The sequence below is a fragment of the Heterodontus francisci genome, unplaced genomic scaffold (genome assembly GCF_036365525.1).
Source record: "Heterodontus francisci isolate sHetFra1 unplaced genomic scaffold, sHetFra1.hap1 HAP1_SCAFFOLD_85, whole genome shotgun sequence".
NCBI lineage: Eukaryota > Metazoa > Chordata > Chondrichthyes > Heterodontiformes > Heterodontidae > Heterodontus > Heterodontus francisci.
The window spans coordinates 5,174,530-5,184,810 of NW_027142342.1; positions in this window are offsets into that span (position 1 = coordinate 5,174,530).

Genomic DNA, 10,281 nt, shown 5'->3' on the forward strand with positions numbered 1-10,281 from the left:
GAGTAAGGTCTAGATCCAATCAATGGGATGGCAGTGTCTGTGTTAAACGCCTGATATATTTGGAGAGACAGAAAAGTAAGGGCTAGTTCCAGTCAGTGGGGCGGAAGTGACTCTGTTAAACTTCTGAGGTGGAGGCGAACCGAATAGTAAGGACTTGTTCCATTCAATGGGAGGACAGTGTCTGCGTGAAAACTCTAAGGCGGAGGCGAGACAGAAGAGTAAGTACTACTGCCATTCAATGGGACGGCAGTGTCTGTGTAAAACTTCTGAGGTGGAGATGAGACAGAATAGTAAGGTCTATTTCTATTCAATTGGACGGCAGTGACTGTGTTAAACTTCAGAGGTGGAGGCGAGACAGAAGAGTAAGATCTACTTCCAATCAATGGGAGGACAGTGTCTGTGTTAACCTTCTGAGGTGGAGGAGAAACAGAAGAGTAAGATCTTGTTCCATTCAATGGGATTGAAGTGTTTCTGTTAAACCTCTGATGTGGTGGCGAGACAGAAGATTAAGGTCAGGTTCCATTCAATGGGACAACAGTGCCTGTGTTAAACTTCTGAGGTGGAGGAGCAACTGAGGAGCAAGGTCTAGTTCCATTCAATGGGATTGAAGTGGCTGTGTTAAACTTCTGAGGTGAAGGAAAAACAGAAGCGTAAGGGCTAGTTCCATTCAGTCGACGGAAGTGATTCTGTTAAACTTCTGAGGTGGAGGCGACACCGAATTGTAAGGTCTTGTTCCATTCAATGCGAGGACAGTGTCTGTGTTAAATTTCTGAGGTGGATGCGAGACAGAAGAGTCAGGTCTAATTCCAGTCAATGAGAAGGCAGTGTATGTGTTAAACTTCTGATGTATTAGGAGAGACAGAAGTGTAAGGTCTTGTTCCATTCAATCGGACCGAAGTGTCTGTGTTAAACTTCTGAGGTGGAGATGATACAAAAGAGTATGGTCTGGTTCCATTCAATGGGACGGCAGTGTCTGTGTTTCGCTTCTGAGGTAGAGTCGAGACTGAAGAGTAACGTCTCGTTCCATTCAATGGGACGGAAGTGTTTGTGTTTAAGTTTTGAGGTGGAGAAGAGACAGAATAGTCTGATTCCATTCAGTGGGACGGAAATGTCTGTGCTAAACCGCTGAGGTGAAGGCGAGACAGAAGAGAAATGTCTTGTTCCATTCAATGGCACGGCATTGTCTGCTTGTGTGTGGGAGGCTCTGGAGCTTCTCGAAATAGTACAATAAGTCGAATCTACAAATGAGTGAAGCAAAAACTCTTTGTTCTTGGTAAGCACAAGAGTCGCAATTTCCAAATGCTTAAGTTTGGTTTTGGAGGGTGAGGGGATGTGAAGTAGCAACGATTCCTTGTATTCGAGTCTGATCAATTCCGGAAAAGGAGAAAAGTGTTTACAAACACCATGCACTGCTTCGTGATCTCAGTTTTGAAGTTGAAAGAGTTTCTGCATTTCAGCAGCCATGGATCTGAACCTCTGCTGTGAGCAACCACTGCAGCACTGAGGTAGCAACATAGGAACAATGAACATTTACAGATCAAAAGACGCAGGCCATTCTGCCCAGCATGTCTGTACAAGTCTGTAAAGATGTATCCAAGGCAGTGGTAGTATCTGAGCTGATGGATGTCAGTGTGATATTAAGTGACAATGCCTCCTCGTTATTGTGGTGGGCTCGCTCTTCCTCTTCCTCATGGCTATATTGAGGCTGAAAGACATCAGACCCTTACTATCTGAAAGCACCAAAGCATGGAGAGGGTTGGGTGAGGGGAGGGGTGATAGGGAGGTTTGAGTGAGGGAGCGGCGGAAGGGAGTGTTGGAGTGATGGGAGGCTCGTGGAGAGGGTTGGTGTGAGGAACGTTGTATTGGGGACGGTGTGTGTGAGCGCAGAGGCAGTAGGGAGGGTTGGAGTGATGGGGGAGTGGGGAGGGTTGGAGAGAGGGAAGAGGTGGTGCGGATGTTTGGTGTGATTGGAGGAGCGGTAGGGAGGGTTGCAGTGAGTGGAGGGGCAGTCGGCATGTTTGGAGTGAGGGGGCGGTGGGCTGGGTTGGTGGGAGGGTGTTAAACAGGCAGTTGCCCAGTCAGCAAAATGAGGAATCCGATGACAGTTTCTGATCCACAACTGTTTTATTGTCAACTCATAGTTCAGTCCAAATATCAGTTCCCACAGTTTCCTTCTGGACTGACTCTCTGTCCAGAGGTAACTTCCCACTGTGCAAAAACCCTGCCCTTAAATACAAAATATAATGTGCACCACCTGTCTCTATTAGCACTGAAGTGATTCCTGTTTAATTAAGGAGGCCAGCATTTTCAATATTGTCAGATTTCCTTTTTTTCAAGAAAAAAAAAACATATTTACAGATAATTAAATATATAAAAAATGTAGATTCCCAAACGTTACATAATAAGATATCCTGCGTCCAGAGCCGTCAACAACTTTTCAGTCGAGGCATTCCTCTTCGTAAATCAGCCTGATAGTTGATGACTGGAATCCACCCATCTCAGCTTGGATATTTCTTTCCTTTCCAGTATTTGCTTTAAACTGGCTATGTTTATCATCAGCCTTTTTTTCATTTAAACTTTTTGTTTTATGTATATTATCCCACAGACATCGATTATAGATGTAACATTCAATTTGTATTGTCTTTTCAGTCTCTCTTTTATATAACCTTTCTTCCAAGATCTTGGACAAATATAACGCCATGTCTACAGCATCCACGAGTGCAAGAGTTTCAGTGGCTAGTGTTCTCTTCACCGCTCTTCAGATTTTCTTGTCCTCTCATGGAAATGGGCAACGTCTCCCATTCTTTCCACAAGGAATATCACAAACCATCCTGCACTGGAAATCCAACACCAAGGTTTGCATGCAATGCATCACTAAAAACGATTAATTTCATATTTTTGGGATCAACCAAAGCTGGGAACTTCTGCATACACTTAGAACATAGAACATCGAACAGAGAACAGTACAACACAGTACAGGCCCTTCGGCCCACTATGTTGTGCCGAACCTTTAACCTACTCTAAGATCTAACTAACTACCTACGCTGCATTCTACTATCATCCATGTACCTATTCAAGAGTCGCTTAAATGCCCGTAATGTATCTGCTTCTACAACCACCCCTGGCAGCGCATTCCACGCACCCACCACTCTCTGTGTAAAGAACCTACCTCTGACATCTCCCCGAAACCTTCCTCCAATCACCTTAAAATTATGCCCCCTGGTGATAGCCCTTTCCACCCTGGGAAAAAGTCTCTGACTATCCACTCTATCTATGCCTCTCATGATCTTGCACAACTCTATCAAGTCACCTCTCATCCTTCTTCGCTCCAATGAGAAAAGCCCTTGCTCCCTCAATCTTTCTTCGTAGGACTTGCCCTACAGACCAGGCAGCACCCTGGTAAATCTCCTCTGCGCCCTCTCTAAAGCTTCCACATCCTTCCTATAATGAGGCGGCAAGAACTGAACACAATATTCCAAGTGTGGTCGAACCAGGGCCTTGTAGGGCTGCAGCATAACCTCGCAGCTCTTAAACTCAATCCCCCTGTTAATGAAAGCCAACACACCATCCGCCTTCTTAACAACCCTATCAACTTGGGTGGCAACTTTGAGCGATATATGGACATGGACCCCAAGATCCCTCTCGATTTTTATTTTTTTTTGAAGTTTTATTCGCCATCAGGATGTCTTCAACCTTTGGAGGTTTCATCGCGAGACTAAGTTCCAGCGCATCAAAACTTGCATCTGGTCTCGTCTGTGAGTCTAACAAATTGAGCCGTCTGACAAGTCTCCTCAACTGTTCCATTTCATGCTAAGTTATCTGCGTCTTCCTTTCCCAATCTGGTGAGACTAATTGTGATGGGCGTGGCATTTTCCAAGTAAGAATGTTGATGCAGAACTACATCGGACTCATCCTGTTTTACCTCCAAACCCACATAGTTAAAAGCCCAAAACACTTGTCTGCCAATTAAAAATTCCTCCATAATTCGATGAATGACATTCTTTTCAAGCTCATTAGTACCAGCCAACAAAAATCGTCCACATGCATCATAAAGATACCCGAAAGCTTTCCATTACAGTGCCAATAAAACATTGCAGTGTCTGCCTAAAATTGTGAATACCCCGACTGTAACAGAACTGCCCTCACTGAAACATAACATACCCAGGAGGTGTCATTCAAACTATAAACACATTTATTTATTCAACTTCCAGAGTTTCCCTTCTATATTTGATGTTTCCTTCAGAGGCTGGAGAAACACTTCGTTCTGAAGCCGGTCAGTTGAAGGAAAGCCGCTTTGATATCTATGGACTTGCACCTCCAAGAATAGTTGCTAAAATTACCCAAACGACTCTCAAAATCACCAGTCTCGCTTCGGGAACGTCTACCCTGATATCTTTATCCCCCAAGCAGTCCTCAAAACCTCCGGCCAACAACTGAGCCTTGGCGTTATAGGTCCCATTTGTTAGGACCTTTTCTGTACAGATCCATCTGTGTGATACAGCAGATTGATCCCTATCCAGAAGCTCTAACTATACCCCAAATCATTTCCAACTCTCTGTCTCTCTTTTACCTTTCTTACCCCTTTATATTCTAACCTATTGGAGGCTGAAAACGCTTCTCGATCACGGGCACTTCTGCTTCTGACCTTATACAGAAATGGTTCTCCACTATGCAGGCTACACAGTCGTCTCATCAGCCTGCGTCTCTCTCTCACGTTGATCTCTTTCTGGACTACCCCTGTCAAAATGTCTACTAAATGTCCTTTCCATTGTACACAATCTTTTCCTCCTCCCAGACACATCTCCTGAATCATTACCTGAACTCGAGCTACGTTTCCTCGTTCTCCATTGTGTTTGCCAATCCATGGCCGTCACTTCTTGTCCCTCTTCTTGGACATTTAACCAATTTTTGTCTTTGCCTGTAGACTTCCCAGCTCGTCCAACTATCGTAGCCTCACGCCAGTTATCGTACCCTGCTGGCCGGTACACCACCGGGGAAGCTACTTTGGGAAACTGATCCCTGGATGAGATAGCTTCTTCGTTCTTCCCAAAGTGTCCGTGTATCGGTATCGATTTCGTGAGCTCTCATATCCTGACCCACTGGCTCAAAATTGCAGAATGCTTGGGTATGTGATGTACATGGTGCTTCATGATCATCACCTTCTCCCATGTTCTCTGTGTTCAAAAATTCATAACTCTTCCCTATTACCTCGAACAATGTGCTTTTATGGTTTTATTCCCATGCTGTATAACAAGAATTTTCCCATCACGTCCGATAACTTTTCCCAGACTTTTCCATTCCCTATGCCCATCTCTCGCATCATAAACAAGATCGCCAGAACTAAAGTCAGCCCCAGAATTTCTAATTCGATGTCTTAATGCTCTCCGATTTTTTTCTGATTCTTCAGATTGGATAAACGCTCTCCTGCAACATGTAGAGCATGTAGGTGAGTAGAGAAATTACAGCTAATAGTCGTTCCCTCCAGAGCTGGAGGATTGTCACATAGTATGGAAGTTAATTTTGCATTATGGCCGTATACCTATGGGATGGGCTATACTGACCAACATCCCCTCCCCGCCCGCCCCACCCCACCCCCATTTTTGAAGAATTTTCTGCATATACTGCATTTGCCAGAGCAGGATTTTAGATTACAGTTCGTTTGATCCGCAGGTATTTTGAGTACCATTTCATCAACTATGGCATGATTTCTTTCACACAATCAATTGCTGGATGGACTTCCTGCTACAGTGTTCGTAACTGCAGTATTTAGGTTCTCACACATGTCCCTAAACTCGTCAGTTACAAATTCCCCTCTGTTACCAGTCAGAAATGTTGCCGGCGTTCCAAGACCCATAGCAACCCAATTTCCCATAACTTTATCCACTATTGTCCGTTTGTCCTTGTTGTTTATTGCCGGAGATATGCTGAACCTAGTTGCCACATTGACAAAGTGCAACAGATAAATACCTCGATCTCTGTACCACACTTTCAGGTCCATATCCACCACTTCATTAAATTCTCCGGCTAATGGGACATTCACAACCGTGCGCAGTGGTGTCTTCTGATATTTAACACATGCATCACATTGAGATGTTATTTGTTCAACAAGAGAGTTGTATTCTTTATCCACAACTCCGGCATATTTTAGTCGTTCTGCGATGAGGGAGGAACAAATTGTCTGTGCACCTTCCAGATAATGCCCCTCCTGTTAGCCAGACTCTTGTCTCCAGAGGTCAATAATACTTCTTGAACTGCTCGGCGAGGAACACCCCATAGCCTCAACGGAATACAATTATGTCCTGATCCAGTGAATTGTAAGTTTACCACTTTACTGAAGGCAAATGCATTGTCGTTCTCCATGTCCAATCTCATCTTTGCTTTTTTTCATCAAAGATTTACTCAGCAACAGCAGTATGTCACTGTGAACCACATCAGTGCTGATGAAATGATGCATTCCTGCTCATTCACACGGAGGACCACTCTATTTAAAGACATTAACGTATTATTGTCTCCAAACCGAAAGCAAGTAGTGCTTTCGTATTCTCTAACTTTACTTTTATCTGCCTTGTCAAGGGATTCCAAGTAACAGCTTAGACAATCGGCTCTACACAATTTTGGAGTACAACCACTATCTAATTTCGCACAATTGAATGAATGAGCAACCAACATGCTCATGGTCCGACTCAGGTTTGTGGTCACAAATATGACATTGCCATGTCGTTCATCGTTATCATATTCATAAGCAGAACCGTCTGTTTCATGAGTTACTTGAAATACTCGATCCCTGGCTCGAGGACAATTACTCACATAGTGATACTTAGATTAAACCGAGAACACCTGTTAACCACTCCCCATGCATCTCGAGGATTCATTCACCTTCTGCTATCATCCCAATCTTGTCTTCTGTATTGCTCCATAAATCTATCAAAAGTACTGTCCACCTCAAAAGTCTTCAAGCAACTCTCTCTCTTTGCACAAGCGCCTGCGACAAGGCCACTGCCGATTTTGAGAGAGAGTAATCATGGAGTTCTCCATTCTCTGGATCACCGCAGAATTTCCATCTGTTGATATGAAGGTAAGTGGAAATGATTGTCTTCCCAAAAATGTATTTGGTGAGCAGTCATTTGCTCAAAAAGAGACTCTTTACCATTAAATTGAACCCGTGTCAAAACCAAATGTCTATCCATATGAGAGATTTGTGCACAACCTAACAATTCGAAAGCAAGTGCAGACACATGAATTTCTAGATCGATTTGTTTAGACTGTTGTATAAACTATCAAAATCCATGATATATTCTTCCATGGACTGATTGTCCGTCTTCATAAATTTATCAAAAGTCGACCATAGGCTTCCAATAAATCACAATTTTTGTAAATCTTGCCCATAAATTGTATTAGAATTGGCAATCCCTCTTCAGAATCCAAATCAGTAACGTCCAGTTCTGAAAGTACTTTATTGCTAATCTTAATTTTTCCTGGTAAAGACAAAGCCAAGGCCATACCCTTCTTCCTCCTGGTTAGGGATGTAACCCGAGTCCACATTTTCACTTTATTCTTCCAATATCCATATGGTTCCAATTCTGAAGAGACTGGTGAGTGATCGTAATTCGAGAGCCTGCAACGTGACTCAGTCATTTCACCCAGAGGCCACCTGGAGCCTTGCTTTGGTTAGAGAAAGAAACTACGTTTTTTCTTTATATTTCCACCTGAAGAGATCGAAGTTAATCCTCTGCTATCATGCTATACATTCACCAAAATGAGGAAGCCCATGACAGTCTCTGATCCACAACTGTTTTATTGTCAATTCATATTTCAGTCCGAATACCTGTTCCCACTCTTTCCTTGCGACGAACTCTGTCCAGAGGTAATTCCCCACTGGGCCAAAACCCAGCCCTTAAAAACAAATCAATAATGAGCATTACCTGCTCTCTATTAACACTGAATGAGTCCTGTTTAATTAAGTAGATCGGCATTTTCAATATTGTCATGGAGCACAGGAAAAAACATACTTGCTGCAATTAGACAGGGCTTTGGTGAAACTCCATCTGGAATACTTCGTGCAGTTTTGTTCTCAATATTAAAAGCACAGATAGATTTACAGTAGAAACATTTGTTGGAAGTTTACAAAATTGGTCTCTGGGTTCAGAGGGTTGTCCTGTGATGAGAGGCTGAGTAAATTGGGCCGATGTTCTCTGGTGTTTCGAAGAATGAGAGGTGATGTCATTGAACCATACAAGATTTTGAATGGGTTTGATAGGGTAGATGCTGAGAAACTGTTTTCACTGATCTCAAGATATGGGGCCGGTCATTTAGGATGAGGAGAAATTTCTTCAAAAAGTTGTGAATCCTTAGAATTCTCTACCCCAGAAGGCTATGGATGTTCCATTGTTGAATGTATTTAAATTTAGACAGATTTTTGGTGTCTCCGGGAACTACGGGATATGGGGAGAATGCGGGAATGTGGAATTGTAGTATAAGAGCAGTCATGACCATATTGGATTGCAGAGCAGGTTCAACCAGTTATACTGTCATTCTCCTGCTCCTATTTATTGTGTTCTGATGTTCTTCAGGCGCTTTTTGTCTATGGAGTATTTGCGAAACTTAATCATTCAACCTCAGTTGAACACCTCACACGTAGCTGTATTAAAATTAATTGTCATTTAAATGCCCATTGTGCCAGTTTAGTACTAATATTAACTCCATCAGCTATTTTATTGCATTCTTCCTCTATATTAACTGTCATTTCAATTTGGCTTTACCTGTAAATTTGGGGGTTGTGCATCTGCTTCCCAATCCCAGAAAAGTAATTTAAATAGTGAGCAATAGTGTTCCCAGCTCTGATCAATGTGGAACACCAGTTCTCACCTTCCAACAATCTGAGGAAACACCTTTCAAACCTAATCCCTTCTTTCTGTTTCTGTATCCAGCTTGCTGTCCATTCTGTCTCTTTTCCCACCCCCACCACACCCAATTCCACTTATTCTGAGATTAGTTATGTGTTTGCTACGTGGTACCAGACGCGAAGGCCTTTAGAAAAACAAAGAATATTGCATCGACTATAATAGGGATATCTACCCTTTCTGGTATTGTTAAAATATTTCAATAAGATTGTTTATGTATGATCTTCCTTTTGGAATATGTGACTACTCTGTCTTATCTTATGTGTTTACAGATATTTTACTGTTCCATCTTTGAATACCGATTCCATTATCTTTCCTACCAACTGGCATTATGATAACTGGAAGATGGTTCTTTGGAATTGTTCTGTATTATGTTTTCAAAACAAGAAGCATATCAGCTGTCCCTCAGTCTTCTGCACTATTTTTTGTTCTGATAATTATTAATCAACAGATAATCGTGCCTCTGCTATCTCTTCCCTATCTTTTTAGTATATGTGGATGCAATCTATCTGAAGACAATGTTTATCCACTCTTTCATTACTTTATCAAACATATCTCTGCTTTTTACCTTAAGTCTCTTGAAGTTTGTTGTTGAATCTATTCACAATTTAGTTCTTCCCTCAGAGATCTCGCTTCCTTTTTCATGCTCTCAATCCTGATACACTGATTCATTCTGCCCCGACTGTCCCACAACACGAGAGACTTCCCTGATGGTGAGCTCAGAGATGCAATGCAGAAGTCGATTTGTATTTCTGTCCATGACAGTCTGTTGCTGTCTAATCCATAGCCCAGTAAAGCAGAGCTGACCTTAAATGCACAGTTGATGGAAACTTTCCTGACAGACACCAGGAGGCTGTTTCCCGGCAGTTCCCCTCCACCGATACATTGCTGGAACTCCACTCTTCGACAGCGTCTCTGGTCTGCGAATAAAAACCTTTGCAGGTTCCTGATCCTGATCCCTGTGCAGGGACCCTGTTGGAGAGTATATGTGCGTTGACCTCGTGAGTAAACATCGCAATATTCCACACTGAAATGGTGTCATGGGGGCTTCCATGGGCCCCACATCTTTTTTTTCTCTTCATGTAGGATATGTGGGCAATTCTTTGTTCCAATGTTTTACAGGTCTCTGCTTCATATTTTTTTTCCTGATACTTTGATGACTGTGCTGATGACATTTCTATTTTTTCTTTGTCTTGAAATGGAAAATGTCAACAAATAGGCGTCTCATTTACACTCCGCCCTTCTCTTCAGACGGCCTGCTCCAGACAATTCCCTTCTTTGGCAGATGGATGAAATGTGAAGAATTGTGAATTGATCCACTTTGGTAGCAAAAACATCACAAATCACTAAGTATTTATTAAATGGTGAGAGGTTGGGAAGT